The 20,520-nt window shown below is 36.4% G+C and overlaps 1 long non-coding RNA gene across 1 annotated transcript in view; it reads right to left on the minus strand.

The window, feature by feature from the left end:
* LOC104664439 overlaps positions 1–19,885 on the minus strand; it is a 69,370-nt gene extending 49,485 nt beyond the window's left edge. The window contains exons 1-2 of the long non-coding RNA XR_748273.2: positions 19,805–19,885; positions 17,883–17,946 (exon numbers count right to left, since the gene is read on the minus strand). This is a non-coding gene — a long non-coding RNA (uncharacterized LOC104664439). The remainder of the gene's footprint in view (positions 1–17,882; positions 17,947–19,804) is intronic.
* Positions 19,886–20,520: the final 635 nt, after the last annotated feature.

A 20,520-nucleotide genomic window follows, 5' to 3' on the forward strand; every position in this document is an offset into this window, starting at 1 on the left:
AACAACAGACACTAGTGTCTACTTGAGAGGGGAGGGTGGGAACAGGGAGTGGAGCAGAAAAGATAACTATTGGGTACCGGGCTTAATACCTGAGTGATGAAATAATCTGTAAGACAAACCCCTGTAACATGTGTTTAGCTATGTAACAAACCTTCGCATGTATCCCTGAACCTAAAATAAAAGTTTAAAAAAAAACTGATTTTGGAACATTATTCAACCAATAATTATTTTAAACATTTTTAAGTAAAATATCATAAGTTCTTCAAATTTTCTATTTCTCTGTGACTTCCAAATTAGCCAGTAATGTTTGCAATCTGCCAGGCCTGTTCTTTATACGGTTATAGGATACCAGGGCCATCTCAAAGGCTAAGTCAAGCCCGGACACTTCAGCCCCTCCTTGCAATCGAAATCAGGACAGATTTTATCACTCAGTTACACATAAGGTATGAGACTTAATATATAACCTGGGCTGTAGGAGTTATTAAAGAATGAAGTTATTTTGCCAACCTTACTTATACAACACAACATATAATACTTTGGCATAAATACTCTTTAACTCACTATGTATTGGCTTATCTGCAAAGTCTAGTGTCAATGTAGAAATTATAAGTAGTAGATCTGTTTGGTGAAGTCTCTGAGATTAATGAGTGTTATTGTCCCACAGAAGAAGAAATACTTCAAAATTATATTAGAATAGTCCCACAGCTCATCAGTCTGTTCCAATGCCACATTCTATTCATGGTTGCTTTTGACAATTATAATTTCTTGCATAGCCTTTGCTGTTAGTTATGCTATCTAGTCAAGATATAATGAAAACACATTCATTTATTGTCATTTACTGTTCAAAGCAAGAAGCAGAAAAAATGTGGCAAAAACTTTTCAAGCAAGCTCACTGAGTTAAAGTTTTGGTTATGACATTCTAGGAGAAACTCTTCACAAGAATAAAAATAGCAATTGTCAGAGTAGCTAACATTATGACACTTACTTTGCATACATCGTCTCATTTAACCCTCACAAAACACCTATGAAGTGAGTATAACTATTAACCCCATTTTATGGATGAAGATTTTGAAGGCCTGAGGGATAACTTGCTTAAGTTCACATACCTAATAAATCCAATTAAAAAATGGGCAAAAGATCTCTATAGACATTTCTCCAGACAAGACACACAAATTTCAAACAGGCATATGAAAATGTGCTCAGCATCACTGATAATCAGAGAAATGTAAATCAAAACTACAATGAGGTATCATTTCACCCCAGTTAAAATGGCTTATACCCAAAAGACAGGCAATAACAAATACTGCTGAGGATGTGGAGAAAAGGGAACCATCTTACACTGTTGGTAGAAAGGTAAACTAATACAACCACTTTGGACAACAGTTTGGAGGTTCCTCAAAAAACTAAAAACTGAGCTACCATATGATCCAGCAATCCCACTGCTGGGTATATACCCAAAAGAAAGGAAATCAGTATATTGAAGAGATATCTGCACTCTCATGTTTGTTGCAGTGCTGTTCACAATAGCCAAGATTTGGAACCAACCTAAGTGTCCATCAACGGATGGATAAAGAAAATGTTGTATGTATACACAGTGGACTGTGTATAGTATTCAGCCATAAAAACAAATGAGATCCCGTCATTTGCAACAACATGGATGGAACTAGAGGTCATTTTTTAAGTGAAATAAGCCAGGCACAGAAATACAAACATCACACGTGCTCACTTATTCGTAGGATCTAAAAATCAAAACAATTGAATGCATAAAGATAGAGAGTAGAAGGATGGTTACCAGAGGTAGGGAAGGGTAGTGAGGGTGAGTGGGGGAGAGGTAAGGATGGTCAATTGTTAAAAAAAAAAAAAACAGAAAGAATGAATAAGATCTAGTGTTTGACAGCACAACAGAGGAACTATAGTCAATACTAATTTAATTGCACATTTAAAAATAACTAAAAGAGTAGATTTGGATTATTTATAATGCAAAAGATAAATGCTTGAGGGGATGGACACCCAAGTTTCCATGAAGTGATTATTATGCATTGCCTGCCTGTATCAAAACATCTCATGTACCCCATAAGTATAGATACCTACTATGTACCCACAGAAATTAAAAATTTTAAAAAAAATCATGCTGCCCTTGTAACCATTAGTTTTTAAGGGATTTATCTTTCAAAAATAATTGGTAGATTCTTAAAAAAAAAAAAAAAAGGAAATCCTACTGCATAGTTATGGAGCAAGGATGTTAATCATACTTTCAGAGTCACAAATTAGAGCTTCTCATTGGAATATCTCCTGCATTCTCTTTTTAATCTTCCACTGATCATGATATAAATAACTTACATGTGTATTATAGACACAGACATATTGCATCGTTCACCAGGCTTCTATGGCAATAGTTGAGGTTTTAAGCTGTGGCTCTTCTGTATGCTAAGTTTTCTTCTTTCCTGATTTTGTTCATGATCTTCTCTTCATTTGGAACATTCTTCCTCTCTTCTCCACCTTGTTAACTCCTTATCTTTAGAAACTTGTGCCACATACGCCTTCTCTCTCATCTGAAAGATCTTCTTCTTTGGAAAACATTATCAAGGCTATCTGACCCTAACTCAAATTAATCTGTTTTTACAGCCATTTTCAGAGCAGGGATTCTCTTTTTAGTCTAAGTAAAATTTCTCCACCTTTGATCCTCCTATCCTGCCTCTTTCTCTGAAATGTTATTCATTGATTTTTCCAGTTTTCTTCTATATGTTTACTTTCTCTATTGACTTTTCTCTTGCAGCATTTACATGTATTCACTTCTCTCCCACCTGAAAAGAAATCTTTCTTGCTCATTTGGCCTTTTGTCATCGTCCTGTCATTTCTCTCTTGAAAGACACTTAATATTTAGGCTTCAATTGATTGTATGTAAGTTATTTAGGACTCTATTCAATTCCATCAATACATATGTCTATTCTTATATGATTAGCATGCTGTTTTTATTACTGTAGTGTTATAGCAAGTCTTCTTTTTTATAAGAAATAACATGCATTTATTTATTTTTATGGGTACATAGTAGTTGTATGTATTTATGGAGGTACATGAGATATTTTGACACGGTCATACAAAGTGTAACTATCACATCAGGGTAAAGGAGGTATCTATCTCCTCAAGCATTTATCATTCATCATTTATTTGTGTTACAAACATTCCAATTATACTCTTAGTTATTTTAAAAGTACAACAAATTACTGTTGACTGTAGCCACCCTGTTGGGCTATCAAATACTCAATCTTATTCATTCTCTATAATTTCGTACTCATTAACCATACCCTCCCCACCACCCCTACACACCAACTACTCTTCTCAACCTCTGGTAATCATCCTTCTACTCTATCTCCAGGAGTTCAATTGTTTTGATTTTTAGATCCCTTTTCTCCACGTCCTTGCCAACATTTATTATTGCCTGTCTTTTTGGTATAAACCATTTTAACTGGGGTGAGATGATACCTCATTGTAGTTTTGATTGGCATTTCTCTGATGATCAATGATGTTGAGCATCTTCTTATATACTCGTTTATCATTTGTATGTTTTTTTGTTTTTTTGTTTTTTTATTTTTAGAAATGTGTGTACAGATCTTTTGCCCGTTTAAAATAAGATTATTGGATAGGCGCGGTGACTCACGCCTGTAATCCCAGCACTTTGGGAGGCCGAGGCGGGCGGATCACGAGGTCAGGAGACCAACACCATCCTGGTTAACACAGTCAATCCCCGTCTCTACTAAAAAATACAAAAAATTAGCCGGGCGTGGTGGCAGGTGCCTGTAGTCCCAGCTACTCGGTAGGCTGAGGCAGGAAAATGGCGAACCTGGAGGCGGAGCTTGCAGTGAGCTGAGATGGCGCCACTATACTCCAGCCTGGGCGACAGAGCGAGACTCCGTCTCAAAAATACAATACAATACAATAAAATAAGATTACTAGATTTTCTTTTTCTATTGAGTTGTTTGAGCTCCGTATGTATTCTAGTATGTATTCTTTGTCAGATGGCTAGTTTACAGATGTGCTCTCCCATTCTGTGGGTTGCCTCTTCATTTTGTTGATTGTTTCCTTTGCTGTGCAGAAGCTTTTCAACTCGATGCGATCCCATTTGTCCATTTTTGCTTTGGTTCACTGTGCTTTTGAGGTATTACTCAAGAAATCTTTACCTTGACCAATATCCTGCAGAGTTTCCTTAAAGCTTTCTTTTTGCATTTGTATACAACAAATACAAAATTTGTTGTATAGTTTTAGGTCTTAGATTTAAGTCTTTAATCCATTTTGATTTTATTTTGTTAGAGATAGGGATCTCATTTAATTCTGCTGCATAGGAATATCCAGTTTTCCCAGCACCATTTATTGAAGAGACTGTCATTTCCCCAGTGAGTGTTCTTGATACCTTTGTTGAAAATCAGTTCATTGTAGATGAATGGATTTATTTCTAGGTTCTCTATTCTGTTCCATTGTCTATGTGTCGGTTTTTATGCCAGTGTCATGCTTTTTTGGTTACTCTAGCTCTGTAGTATAATCTGAAGTCGGATAATATGATTTCTCCAGTTTTATTTTTCTTTTTGCTCAGGATGACTTTGGCTATTCAGGGTCTTCTGTGGTTCTGTATATGTTTTAGGATAATTTTTTTCTATTTTTGTTATGAATGTCCTTGATATTTTGATTGTGATTGCACTGAATCTGTAGATGCTTTGGGTAGTATAAACATGTTAACAATATGGAGTTTTCCAGTCTGTGAACATGGTCTATCTTCCTATTTTTATTTTTTATTTTTTGGTATGTCCTCTTCAATTTCTTTCATCAATATCTTATAGTTTTCACTGTAGAGATCTTTCACTTCTTTAAGTTTATTCCTAAGTGTACTATTTTATTTGTAGCTATTGTAAATGGGATTACTTTCTTGATTTCTTTTTCAGATTGTTCACTATTGGTATATAGAAATGCTACTGATTTTTGTATATGAAGTTTTATTCTGCAACCTTATTGAATTTATTTATCAGTTCTAATAGGTTTTTTTGGAGAGTCTAGGTTTTTCCAAATATAAGATCGTATCATCTGCAAACAAGGATAATCTGACTTCTTCTGTTCCAATTTGGATTCCCTTTATTTCTTTCTCTTGCCTGATTGCTGTAGGTAGAATTTCCAGTACTACATAAAATAATAGTGGTGAAAGTGGACATCCTTGTTATGTTCCAGATCTTAGAGAAAAGGCTTTCAGTTTTCCCGCCATTCATTATAATACTGGTTGTGGGTGTGTCATACATGACTTTTATTATGTTGAAGTATGTTCCTTCTATACTTATTTTTTGAGGATTTGTATCCTGAAGGGATGTTTAATATTATCAAATGCTTTTTCAGGATCAACTGAAATGATCGTATGGTTTATCCTTTATTTTGTTGCTATGATGTATTACATTGACTGATTTGCATATGTTGAAACATTCTTGCATCTCTGGGATAAATCCCAGTTGGTCATGATGAATGATCTTTTTTTTTAATGTGTTGTTAAATTTGGTTTGCTGGTATTTTGTTGAGGGTTTTTGCACCAATGTCCATCAGGGACATTGGCTTGTAGTTTTCCTTTTTTTTGATGTGTCTTTTTCTGATCTTGGTATCAGAGTAATACTGACCTCAGAGAATGAGTTTGGGAGTATTCTCTCCTCCTCTATTTTTCAGAATAGTTTCAGTAGATTGATATTAGTTCTTATTTAAATATTTGATAAAATTCAGCAGTGAAGCAAACAGGTCTGGGAAAGTCCTTATTTTGCCTTCATGTTTGAAGGATTTTTTTAAACTGGATATGCTATCCTGCAATACAGGTTTTTATTCCCTCAGCATTTTAAATATGTCATGCCACTCGTTCCTGGTCTATAAATTTTCCACTGAGAAGTCTGCTGCCAAACATTGGAGCTCCTTTGTATGTTATTTGTTTATTTATCTTGCTGCTTTCAGGCACCTTTCTTTATCTTTGACCTTTGGGAGTTTGATTATTAAATGCTTTGACATAGACTTCTTTGGGTTAAATCTGGTTGGTGTTCTATAATCTTCTTTTACTTGAATATTGATATCTTTCTCCAGGTTTGGAAAGTATTCTGTTACTATCCCTTTAAATAAATATTCTACCCCAATCTCTCTACCTCCTCTTTGGCACAATAACTGTTAAATTTGCCCTTTTGAGGCTATTTCCTAGATCTTGTAGACATGCTTTATTGTTTTCTTTCTTTTCTTTTTTTTTTTTTTTTTTTGCCCTCTTTATGGCAATTCGTTTTACCCAATACATCATGTTTGGCTTTTTCAAAAAAAATTACAAGACCTACTTAAAAAAAAAAAAAAAAAAGAAATAAAAAACAGTTTAAAGAGACAGAGCAACCTCAAAACCAGGCTGAGATATGGCAGGATGTTAGAATTATAATACTGAGAATTAAAAATAACTATGATTAACATGTTAAGGGCTCTAGCGGATAAATTTAAAAGCATGCAAGAACAGCTAGGCAATGTAAGCAAAGAGACCAAAATCTTGAAAAAGAGACAGAAACAAATGCTAGAGCTGAAAAACATTTTTAAAGAAATAAAGATTTTCTGTGATGGGTTTATTAGTAGACTGGACATAGAGGAGGAAATAATCTCTGACCTTGAGGATTTTTCAATAGGAATCTCCAAAACTGAAAAGCAAATAGAAAAAAGACTGAAGAAACAAACAGAACAAAATATCCAAGAGCTATGGAACAATTACAGAGATATAAATATGTGTAACGGGAATTTCAGAAGGAGAAGAGAGAGAAAATTGAACAGAAGAAATATTTGAAGCAATAATGGCTGAGAATTTTCTGAAATTAATAAGACATAAAAACACAGACCCAGGAAGCTGAGAAAACACCAAACAGGATAAATGTCCTAGAAAACTCCACCACGGTATATCATACTCAAACTACAGAAAATCAAAAGTAAAGAAAAAGTCCTGAAAGAAGCCAAAGGAAAAAAATCTTACCTATTGAGGAGCAAATAAGAATAACATCAAACTTCTCAGAAACAGACAAGTAAGATGAGAATTGAGTAAAATGTTTAAAGTCCTCTGAGAGAAAACTCCATCTACCTAGATTTGTGTATTCTGTGAAATTGTCCTTCAAAGAGAAATAGTTTCTTACACTAACAAAAATTGAGGGAATTTATTGCCAGTAGACCTGCTTTGCAAGAAATGTTAAAAGAAATTCTTTAGGGAGACGGAAAATTGTTAGGCCAGAAACTTAAATCTACATTAAAAAAAAAAAAAAAACCACTTTGGGAGGCCAAGGCAGGCAGATACCTGAGGTCAGGAGTTCGAGACCAGCCTGGCCAACATGGTGAAACCCCATCTCTACTAAAAATACAAAAATTATCTGTGTGTGGTGCTGTGTGCCTGTAATGCCAGCTACTTCTTGGAAGGCTAAGGCAGGAGAATTGCTTGAACCTGGGAGGTGGAGGTTGCAGTGAACCGAGATCGTGCCACTGCACTCCAGCCAGGGGAACAGAGCAAGACTGTCTCAAAAAAAAAAAAAAAAAAAAAACAACAACAACAACAACCAAAGCTGGGCACAATGGCTCATGCCTTTAATTCCAACATTTTGAAAGGCCTAGGTGAGAGGATTGCTTGAGCCTAGGAGTTAGAGACCAGCCTGGGCAATATGGTAAAACCCTGTCTCTGCAAAAAACAAAAAATTAGCTGGGTGTCATGGCACATGCTTGTAGTCCCAGCTACTCAGGAAGCTGAGGTGGGAGGATCATCTGAGCCTGGGGTGGTCAAGGCTGCAGTAAGCCATGATCAAGTCACTGTGCTCCAGCCTGAGCAACAGAGTGAGACCTTGTCTCAAAAAAAAAAAAAAAAAAAAAAAAAAAGAGAAAAAAGAAAAAGCATCAGAGAAGAACTTGGCAAAAATAAAATAAAAATTTTTATTTTTCTTGTTTTTAATTAATCTGACATGTAACAGTTTGCTCAAAGTAGAAATAGCAACAGTGTATTCATTATGTATAAGTGAGATGAATAACATCATGAATACAAGGGATGGGAATGAGGAATCAAGATTTTCATTATTATAAGGTACTTGCTCTACATGTGAAACACTACAGTGTTATTTGAAAGTGAACTTGAATTAGCTGTGAATAAATAGATTAGTTACCATATATATGTATTGTAAATTCTAGGCCAACCACTAAAAAAAGTAAAAAAGAAGAAAAAATGAAATTATATAAAATGCTCAGTTAAAACCACAAAAGGTAGAAAAACACTATAAAACAAGAATAGGAACAAAGAACAAGTGCAACAAATTAAAAACAGTCACAAATATGGTAGGTATTAATCTAACTATATCAATAATCACTTTGAATGTCAGTGGTCTAAATGCACCAATTAAAATACAGAGATTGTCAGAATAGATTAAAAAAAAGACCCTACTATATGTTGTCTACAAGGAAGCCACTTTAAATATAAAGACACATATAGATTAAAAATAAATGGATGGAGAAAGATATACCATGCTAACACTCGTCAAAAGAAAGTGGGAATAGCTATATTAATTTCAGACAGAGCAGATGTTCAGAGCAAAGAAAGTTATCAGGGATAAAGATGAGCATTACATAATAATAAAGGGGTCAATTCTCCAAGAAGATATCACAATCCTCAATGTGTACGCACTTAATAATAGAGCATCAAAATATGCGAGGCAAAACTGAAAGACTACAAGGAGACATAAATTAATGCATTCTTACAATTGGAAATTCTAACACCCTTCTATCAGAAATGGACATATCCAGTAGGCAAAAAAATCAGGAAGGACATAGGTGAACTTAACAGCACCACTAATCTACTAGATACAATTGACATCAACGACAGAATACACATTCTTCTCAAGCTAACATTGAACATCCACCAAGACAGACCACATTCTGGGCCAAAAAGACACACCTTAACAAACTTAAAAAATAGAAATAATATAGTATCTACTCTGAGAACACAATGGAATTAAACTAGAACTCAATAATGGAAGGATAGTTAGAAAATCCCAAAATACTTGGAGATTAAACAACACGCTTCTAAATAGAACATGGATCAGAGAAAAAATCTCAAGAGAAATTTTAAAATTTATAAACAAATGAAAATGCAACAATAAAATTTGTGGAATGGAGCAAAAGCAGTGCTGAGGGAAATTTATGGCACTGAATGCATATATTATAAAAGAAGAAAGATCTAAAGTTAGTCCTCTACACTTTCACCTTAGGAAACAAACAAAAAAAAAAGAGCAAGTTAAATCCAAAGTAAACAGAAGAAAAATAATATAAATTAGAGGAGAAATCAGTAAAATTAAAAATTTGTACAAAACATGTGAAAAAGTAAAATTATAAAGAAAATCACTGGCTGACTGCAGTGGCTAATGCCTGTAATCCCAGCACTTTGGGAGGCCAAGGTGGGTGGATCACCTGAGGTCAGGGATTCAAGACCAGCCTGGCCAACATGGTGAAACCCGTCTCTACTAAAAATACAAAAATTAACTGGGTGTGGTGGGCACCTGTAATCCCAGGTACTCAGGAGGCTGAGGCAGGAGAACTGCTTGAACACAGGAGGCCAAGACTGCACCATTGCATTCCAACCTGGGCAACAAGAATGAAACTCCATCTCAATAATTAAAAAAAAAAAAAAAAAGAAAATCACCAAAAGTGGTTCTTCAAAAAGATAAATAAAATTAATGGGTCTCTATCCAAGCTAACTACGAAAAAAATACAGAGGACACAAATTACTCATATCAGAAATGAAAGAGGTAATATCCCATGGACATCAAAAAGATGATAAAGGAATACTATGAACAAGCCTATGCTTACAAATTTGATAAGAGATCAATTTCTTAAAAGACACAATCTGCCAAAACTCATAGAAGATAAAAAACAATCTGAATAGGCCTATATCTATTAAAGAAACTGAATCAATAATTAACAACCTTCCAAACAGACAGCACCAAGCTCAGATAGGTTCACAAGTGAATTCTACCAAATATTTAAGGAACAAATCATACCAGTGTCTTTCAAAAGACAAAACAGAGAGAATAGTTTGTAACTCATTTATGAGGCCAACATTAACTTAATACCGAAACCAGAGAAAAATATTACAAAAAAACTACAGACCAATATCTCTCATGAACATAGATGTAAAAATTCTCAAAAGAATATTAGCAAATTGAATCCAACAATATATAAAAAAAATTATACACTATGACCAAGTGGAATTTATCTCAGGTTTGCAAGGGTGGTTCAACATTTACAAATCAATTAATGTAATCCATTATGTCAATAGACTAAAAAAGAAAAATCACATAATTCTATCAATAGGTGTAGAAAATGCATTTGGCAAAATCTAATACTCATTTGTGATAAAAACTCTAGACAAACTAGAAATACAGGGAAACTTTCTCAACTTGTTAAATATCACCCCCTATCCCTTGGGAAAAAACCCTACAGTGAACATCATACTTAACGGTAGACACTAGATACTCTCCATTTAAGAACGGGAACAAGGCAGGGCTGTTCTCTCTTACCACTCCTCTTCAGCATTATACTGTAAGCTTTTGCTAATTCAATAAGATATGAGAAGGAAGTAGAAGGTATGTGGATTAGAAAGGAAGAAATAAAACTGTCTTTGTTTGCAGCTGACATGATGGTCTATGTAGAAAATCTTCAAGAATAGGCAAAAAGAAAAAGAAAAAGAAACAGAAAAAGAAAAAGAATCCTGGAACTAATAAGCAATTATAGCAAGGTTGCAGAGTGTAAGATTAATATACAAAAGCCAGTTACTTTCTTATAAACTAGCAATGAACAAATGGAATTTGAAATTAAAAATATAATACCATTTATATTGGTACCCCACAAAATGAAATACTTAGATATAAATCTAACAAAATATTTGCAAGATTTATAGTAGAAAACTACAAAAATCTGATGAAAGAAGTCAGAGAACTAAATAGATGGAGAGAGATTTCATGTTCATTGATAGAAAGACTCAATGTTGTCAAGATTTCATTTCTAGGCTGGGTTCAGTGCGCACGCCTGTAATGCCACCACTTTGAGAAGTGAAGCCAAAGTGGGAGGATCACTTGAGGAGAGGGTTTGAAACCATCCTGGGCAAATAGCAAGACTCCATTTCTACAAAAAATAAAATAACTAGCTGGGCATAGTGGCACTTGCCTGTGGTTGGAGCTACTCAGGAGCCTAAGGCAGGAGGATAGCTTAAGCCTAAGCTATATATATATACACGCACGCATACATATACATATATATGCATCTATAGATCAAGTTGGGAAGAACTGGAATCTTCATATATATACACATACATATATGTGTGTGTGTATATGTATATATATGGAATCTTCATATATATGTGTGTGTATATATATGAAGATTCTAATTCTTCCCAACTTGATCTATAGATTCAAGGCGATCCCAATCAAAATCCCAGTATGTTATTCTGTGAATATTGACATACTGATTTTAAAGTTTATTTTTAGAGGGAAAAAGCCCAGAATAGCCAAACAGCTACTTTAATATTCAAGAAGAATTAAAGTAGAGGACTGGCTCTACAATTTTTGAAGACATACTGTAAAGCTAGAGTAATCAAGACAATGTAGTATTGGCTAAAGAATAGACACATAGATCATTGGAACAGAATAGAGAGCCTAGAATTTGACCCACATAAATATAGTTAACTGATCTCTGACAAAAGAGCAAAAGCAATTCAATGGGGTAAAGGTAGTTTTTTCAACAAATGGTACTGAAACAACTGTCCACATGCAAGAAAAATGAATCTAGACTCAGACTTTACACCTTTCACAAAACTCACTCAGAATGAATCACAGACCTAAATGTAAAATGCACAGCTATAAAACTATTAGAAGATAAGCATAGGAGAAAATCTAGATGACCTTGGGGTTGGAGACGACTATTTAGGTACAAGACCAAAGGCATGATCCATGAAAGAAAGAATTGATAAGTTGGATTTCATTAAAATTAAAAGTTTCTGTACTGTGAAAGATGCTGTCAAGAGAATGGGAAGACAAGCCACAGATGGAGATAAATTATTTGCAAAAAACAGCTGATAAAGGACTACTATCCAACACATACAAAGAACTCTTGAAACTCAAAAATAAGAAAACAAAAACTTGACCAAAAAATATACCAAAGTCGTCAACAGTCACTTCACCAAAGAAGATAAATAGATGGCAAATAAGCATATGAAAAGATGCTCCATATAATATAGTATTAGGAAAATGTGAATTAGACCAACAATGAGGTACCATATATACCTATTAGAGCAGCCAAAATCTACAACACTGAGAACACCAAATGCCAATGAAGATGTAGAGTAACAGGAACTCTCATTCTTTGCTCTTAAGAATGTAAAATGGTACAGCCATTTTGGAAGATAATTTGGCAGTCTCTTATAAAACTAAACATAGTCTTACCATATGATCCAGCAATCTTGCTCCTTGGTATTTGCCCAGAGGAGTCAAAAAACATGTCTACATAAAAACCTGTATAGTCTATATACTGTATGATTTCAACTGTATGGCATTCTGGAAAAGACAAAACTGTGATGACAGTAAAAAGATCAGTGGTTGCCAGGAGTTAGTGAGAGAGAGGAAGGCATGAATAGGCAGAGAACAGAGAATTGAAAAATCAGTGAAATTACTCTGTATGAATCTATAATGGTATATACATTTGTCCAAACCCACAGAATGCACAACACCAAGAGTGAGTGAACCCTGATGTAAACTGTGAACTTTTGGGTGATGATGGTGTGTCAGTGTAGGTTCATCAGTTGTAACAACTGTATCACTCTGATGGGGGATGTTGGTCACAGAGGAAGTATACACCTGTATTACTCCATTGTGCATTGCTATAAAGAAATACCTGAGGCTGAGTAATTTATAAAGAAAAGAGGTTTATTTGGCTCATCGTTCTGCAGACTATACAAGAAGCATGGCACCAGCATCTGCTTCTAGTGAAGCTTCAGGAAGCTTTTACTCATGGCAGAAAGCAAAAGGGGAGCAGGTGTGTCACGTGGTCAGAGAAGGGGCAAGAGAGAGGAGGTGCCAAGGCTCTCTCACTACCAGTTCTCCTGCAAACTAATAGAGTGAGAACTCCCTCATTACTGTGAAGAAAGTACTAAGCCATTCATGAAGGATCTTCCGCCGTCACCCAAACACTTCCCACTTGGTCCATCTCCACATATGGGGTCATATTTCAATATGAGATTTGGAGGGCCTAAGTATCCAAACCATATCAGCATGTATGGGGAGTATATGGGAAATCTCTGTACCTTCTGCTCAACTTTGCTGTGAACCTAAAACTGCTCCAAAAATAAAGTCTACTAAAAAACAAAAGCAAAAGTTGACCAAAATTAACTCAGGAAGATATAGAACAGCTGAGTGGTCTTATAAATATCAAATAAATGAAATTACACACACAAATTAGTCTAGATCATTTTAAAACTCAGCTCTTGCAAATATTCCAATAATTTCATGTTTTTTGGAAGATAAAAGAGAAAAATCATAAAGGTATGAAATATATATACTGGTAAAAGGAACAAAGGGCTAAGGAGATATGAACCAGTAGGAATATACACCAAACAACATATAGTTAAAATATAGAAAACAATCACAGACAGAACTGTGTGGATAAGTAGTTAAATTAACAATTTATAGTTAGAGAATTCATTATACTTACCCCAGAAATTGAAAATAATGTCCATAAAATAGCAAAATATAGAAGATCTGGTGAATATCATCAAACAACTCAAGCCAATTGTCATATGTCAGCCTGTATATCCATCCATTATGGTCCTGGACAGTGCCACAAGACAAAAGAAATGAAAGTATAAGAAGTAAACCATTGATGGTTGGGTGCAGTGGCTCACACTTGTAATCCCAGTACTTTGGGAGGCCGAAATGGGCAGATCACCTGAGGTCAGGAGTTTGAGATCAGCCTGGCCAACATGGGGAAACCCCGTCTCTACTGAAAACACAGAAATTAGCCAGACATGGTGGTGCACGCCTGTAATCCCAGTTACTCGGGAGACTGAGGCAAGAGAATTGCTTGAACCCGGGAGGTGGAGGTTGCAGTGAGCCGAAACCATGCCCTTGCCCTCCAGCCGGGGCAACAGAGTAAGACTCTGTCTCAAAAACAAAACAAAACAAAAACCATTGATTATAGATGACATACTCATTGATAGAAAAAAACCTGACATAATCCATAGATAAACTATTCAAATTAATAAAGTTATTCAAATGTATTTGATACAGAAACAAATTTTAAATTAAAATGTTTATCTACAATAAAAGAAATTGACTAGATAATAGCAAATAAGATCACATTCATTAGCAAAAAAATTATAAAAGATCTAGGAGTTAATAGGATAAAGAATGCACAAGACTTTTATGGAGAATATTTTAGGAGAAATTTATTGAAAGGCACAAAAGAAGATATTATAAGATAGTGAAGTGACATCATTTGTCTGAGGTAATACCCAAGGTTCATTGTCTCATGCCAAGGAAATCAAGGATGCGGACGCACAAGGGGAGTGAGGTTAAGAGCAGAGGTTCAATAGGCAAAAGAAAGAAAAAAGCTCTCTCCTGCAGAGAGGGGTCCCAAGCGATTTTCTGGTCTACAGCAAAATGCAAGAGGTTTTATAGGTGAGCTTGAGAAGGAGTGTCTGATTTACACAGAGCACGAAAGATTGGTCAGACCAAGTGTGCCATTAGCACAAAATGTTAAAAACTGGCTAACCAGTCCATTTCTTTTATTGTAGATAAACGTTTTAATTTAAAATTTGATTCCGTATCAAATACATTTGGAGAACTGGTTCAGACTAGGTGTGCCATTTACAAAGCATGTGAAAATCTGGCCACCCCACGCTAATCTTTTATTATGCAGATGGGTTCTCTAACTGGCTGGTGCCATGTTGCCTCTTCCTTTACTGTACACGTGGTGACAAAGAAAAGGGAAAATGGAGCCTCCATGTTAACACACCTGGCCCTCAGGTAGCCCTTCTCTATTGGCGCAGCTGCTGACATTCACCCGTGCAAGCTTCCACCGTCCTTATCTATGTCTGAAGCTTGATCTTTCAGGCTGCTCTTTGTTAGAAAAGAAATGATTTTGGGGGCTGCTTTTTGTTAAAAGGGAAGCTCTGCCAAGGACTCTCTTACGTTCACTATCTGCCTAAATAATTTCTTTTAGCTCCTGTATCAATAGTACCATATACCATGCTCATTTATGGGGAGCTGTAAAATTTTAAAGATGATAGCTCCTTTTAAATTAAGGAATGCATTCAAAGTCTTTTTAACAAATTTTCTGATAAAATTATTTTGGAGCTTTTGATAAATTGATTCTAAAATTATATAGAAAAATAAAGGTACATGAAAAGACAAATTTGCAGAAGAAGAGAAAGAGGGATACTTTAGAAGATATGAGCAATCAAAACTAAAAAGTGAAGTTTGTCATGGAAATAGAAACTGCCAATGAAAGAGAAAAGGAACTCAGAATATCTCACATATTAATGTGAAGTCAGCGTATGATAGAGGTGGTATCTCATCATGAGGAAAGAATAGATCATTAGTAGATGGTACTGAGGAAAACAGAATCACTAGGTGGAGAAAAATACATTTGAATTCCTAGCTCATACCATATATGAAAATAAAGTTTAAATGAACTGAAGACCTAAAAGTGAGAGGTGAAGCTAAAATCTTATAAAGAAAATATGGAAGGATATGTTTGTGAGTTAGGATTGGAATACCTTATTTCAGCAGGATCAAAATGCACTAAAAGAGGAGAAAAACATAGCTTTGACTGTAGCACAATTAGATTTCTCTTCAACAGAGGACACCATAAAATTAAAAGGTGATGACAGACCGTGGACGGTTGCAACTTTTAGGGGCCAAGGCAAACCTTCCCTTTGCTCTCTGAAGGTTCCCTGAAAATCAGCTGACAAAAGTCCCAGATTAATAGGAGAAAAGGCATCCAAATATATTAATGTGTATGGGGGGCGGGGGAGGGAATCACAGAGTAATTACCCACCATGCCATAGAGTACAGATGCTTCTATATCCTTCTTCATAGGGGAAGGGGGAGATGGGGAAATACAGACAATTCTTCTGAGGGGCAGTAAATAATTATTAGGGAGAATGAATGGACCCAAGGCAGAAATTAACTTGTAAATAATTCCCTTTGGAATTTGAATGAGCCTGAGAAGCAGGCATTATCTTGTGGAAAAGTCCATCCAGGTGTGGTTGCATTCTTCTGTCTTCTCCATAATAGGTAAGGAGGTAAGGGCGGTGTGGAGGGTGGGGGAGAGAAGGCAATTTGTGTGTGTGTGTGTGTGTGTGTGTGTGAGAGAGAGAGAGAGAGAGAGACAGAAAGAGAGAGACAGATTTCTTGTTTTACTTTTGTTGTTGTTGTTGTTGTTAAGAAGGCCTCTTGGTCAGATAAGGAAATTCCAGAGAGTCTTTCCCTGTGCTGGGGGCGGGGAACCCAAGACAAGTTTAAATTGATTCTGAGACTTATTTGATTCTGCGGCCTTTCAATTTTCAAAAGCACTCAGCATGCCCAAGTACCATGTTTTACAGAATCGTTTTCTGCACTCCAGCAAATGTCTAAGAATGTCAAGAGATTACTATCTAGAGCAAGCTTGTCCAACCTGTGGTCCATGGGCTGCATGTGGCCCAGGACAGCTTTGAATTCAGGCCAACACAAATTCATAAACTTTCCTAAAACATGAGATGTTTTGTGATTTTTTATTTTTATTTTTTATTTTTGTTTTTATTTTTTTAGCTCATCAGCAATTGTTGGTGTTAATGTATTTTATGTGTAGGCCAAAACAATTCTTCTTCCAGTGTGGCCCAGGGAAGCCAAAAGATTGGACAACCTGATATAGATTTCATGAGCAATACCTGTAAATCAAGGAGAACAAGATGGAAAACAAGTAGAAAAATGGGGGAAAAGGCCAGGTGCGGTGGCTCACGCCTGTAATCCCAGCACTTTGGGAGGCCGCGGCGGGCGGATCACGAGGTCAGGAGATGGAGACCATCCTGGCTGACACGGTGAAACTCCGTCTCTACTAAAAATACAAAAAATTAGCTGGGCGTGGTGGCGGGCCCCTGTAGTCCCAGCTACTCCAGAGGCTAAGGCAGGAGAATGGTGTGAACCTGGGAGGCGGAGCTTTCAGCGAGCCAAGATCACGCCACTGCACTCCAGCCTGAGTGACAGAGCAATACTCTCTCTCAAAAAAAAAAAAAAAAAAAAAAAGAAAAAGAAAAATGGGGGAAATATATGAATTGGTAAGTCATAGAAGTGGAAACCCAAATTGTTAGCATGTGTAAAAAGGGATGAGGCCACAGTGCCTCACACTTGAAATACCAGCATTTTATTAGGCCAAAAGGGCAGGTCACTTGAGCCCAGGAGTTTAAGACCAGCCTATGCAACATGGTGAAATCTCATCTCTACAAAAACCAAAAAATTAGATGGGCATGAGAGCACACCTGTGTTCTCAGCTACTCTGGAGGCTGAGGTGGGAGGATCACTTGAGCCCAGGAGATGGAGATTGCAGTGAGCCAAGATTGCACCACTGCACTCCAGCCTGGGTGACAGAGTGAGACCCTGTCTCCAACATATAGATAGATAGGTAGGTAGGTAGGTAGGTAGGTAGGTAGGTAGGTAGGTAGATAGATAGATAGATGTCAAGTTCAATAGTAGTTATGGAACCACTCTCACTGAGTTAACAAGAATTACAAGCCAGGCTTTAGGCAGAATTATAGTTAGGCATTATTCACAGTGCACTGGTGCACTTTGACTCACTTCTCTGCAGCTGCTGAGAGTCATTTAGGATGCTGGCCACCTGGTACCTGCTCCCGCATTGTGCCTATAGACAGAATTTCTGATGCTAGAATGATAGCAGCTTCTTGCTCAAGAGCTTATGGCGTTTTCAAATTCCAGCAGGTCTGAGGCCAACCAGTGTGAAGACTGCCCACCCACCCAGAAACAGACTCAGAACCAAAAAATGTGGTTTCTTCATCTTCCTGTCCCAAGGTATCACTCTGAGCTTCTCGTCTAATCAGTGATTCCCACACTTCAATCCCCATTAATACCTCTTAAAAACAACCCCAGAACTCTTGGGAAGACATAGTTGAAGTTTCCTCTTCTCTCCTCATTCAGCTGCCCTACAATTATTAAACTCTTTCTGTGCTGTATCCCAAGTGTCTCAGTTTATTGACTCACTGCATATCAGGCAAATGAACCTATTATGGTTACAATTAGATAAATGATAATTTTAAAATTCCTAATTTACACAGATCAGATTGACAGTAAGTAGAAGGTTGGATGATACAAATGCTGGTTAAGAATACACTCTTGTCTGGGCAGAGTGGCTCATGCCTGTAATCCCAGCACTTTGGGAGACCAAGGCAGGAGGATTGCTCAGCCTAGGAGTTAAAGACCAGGCTGGGCAACACAACAAGACTCTGTCTCTACAAAAAATAAAAAAATTAGCCAGGTGTGGTGGTGCATGCCTGTGGTCCCAGCTACTAGGGAGACTGAAGCAGGAGGCTGAGATAGGGGATCGCTGGAGTCTGGGATGGTGAGGCTGGATGAACTACATTTGCACCACTGTATTCCAGCCTGGGTGACAGTATGACCTTGTCTCAAAAACAAAAGCAAAAGTAAACAACAAAAGGAATACATTTAACACTTCCCAAGCGAGTCCAGACTGGCACAGCTATTTGGAAAAGCAATCTGGCAGCATAGAGGGAAAGTTGATCTGTGTATACTCTTTGAGCCAAAATGTGCACTCCTGTTTATTTACTCCAGAGAAACCCATCATATATAGTAGAATACTCAATCCATCTTTGTGGTAGCCGGCAACTAAGTGCTTATAACTAGAAAATGGATAAAGGACACACTGGAAGAATGCATTAGAATATTCCACTGCAGTCAGAAGTAATAACTTAAATATACATGCAGCAACATGAATACATCTAGAAATTCAGTGCTGAGTGAAAAAAAATAAGAAATGGAATTTGAGCAATGACGTAGTATCATTTACCTGGATTAAAATGTATAAAGATGCAAGCAAATATTCCAGTTTTTTAGAGATACATATATACCTGGTATACATTAAACAAAATGGAATGAGTTCCTCTACAGGAGGAAGGAAAATGGGAATGGGGATGGGGGTGAAGAGAAAAAATACATTAAACAAGGATGAGAGCTTCTGTTAGCCTGTGGAGATAGCATGCGATGACAAAGAAGTAGGATTAACTCAACTGTGTGCCTTTAGGTTCAAAGAGGAATATATGAATCCAGCCTCCCTCTTTTTAGCCTTTTATCTGAATTGCTTACAGCTCCTAAGAATTTTCCATGTGCTATCCTCTGCCATGGAAATTGGGAAACAGTTCCTATGATATGTTGATGCCTTGGCTGAATTTTGATTTTTCTAGATGGGCCTCAAGAAACAAGTACATTTATGTATTGTGAGAAAAAAAAAAATCTAAATGTTAATTAGCACAAAAAGAAAAAGAGTTAAAGGGGAGAATCTCTTTACGATTGAATTCATTTGAATATCTGGCAGGTAGTGGTAAAGGTGAGTGGGAAAGGGAAAGTATGGTGATTCCCATTCATGACTGGCTCACTGGGGTTCAGTCTTGCTCTGAATTAAGTCTAACGGGAGGCATATTAGGGTTCTAATCTCATTCTCAGGCCAGGGGTTAATGTCTTTCTCCTACCTTATAGTCCTGAGTTTTGGGATGTCCCTGAGTTCTTCATTGATCACTGGGCCACGACCCGCTTTTCAAAAGCCTTGGCCTTGCCTGAAAGTACTACAGCAGCAGCATCTGTGCAAATGTGGGTGGTCTTTACAATGTCAGAAGACAAGGTGAATATTCTGTTTTCACAATATATATGCCTTTCACAAAAGGCACCATCTTTGTTGAATCTGTGCCTGTATTGGCTAGAAGAAATCATGCGTGTAAGGGTCTTAGCACAATAACAAAAACTTCTCATACTAATTTTTAAATGTGAGGTTCTAATGTTTTGTTAATGCTCTGACCTTCTATTTCAGCTCTAAAAGCTGAAATTTCTATTTTAGCTATAAAGTCTAAGCTCACTATGCTTGAGAATTCAGCCTTTTCTGTGGCACCTCTGCAATTTGAAAATCTCTGCTTTGTTTGGTCTGAGGAGAGATTTGCATCTTTGTTTCTCATTCTGAAATTTAGACATGCTGATTTATTTCTGTGGCTCATTTGGGGAGTTCATGTTTATTTCTTTTTTAATTGCGACTAAAAGACAAAGTATAAACTTTTGAAAAACTTCTAACACATCATAATGAAGAAGCATTAAACAATTATAATGAATCATAATGAAGAAGCATTAAACAAGAAGTTTAGTGGCATAATATTATTTAGCAACCATACTTATTTGTGTTGAAAGACATATACACAAA

This window comes from Rhinopithecus roxellana, chromosome 8 (genome assembly GCF_007565055.1).
Source record: "Rhinopithecus roxellana isolate Shanxi Qingling chromosome 8, ASM756505v1, whole genome shotgun sequence".
NCBI lineage: Eukaryota > Metazoa > Chordata > Mammalia > Primates > Cercopithecidae > Rhinopithecus > Rhinopithecus roxellana.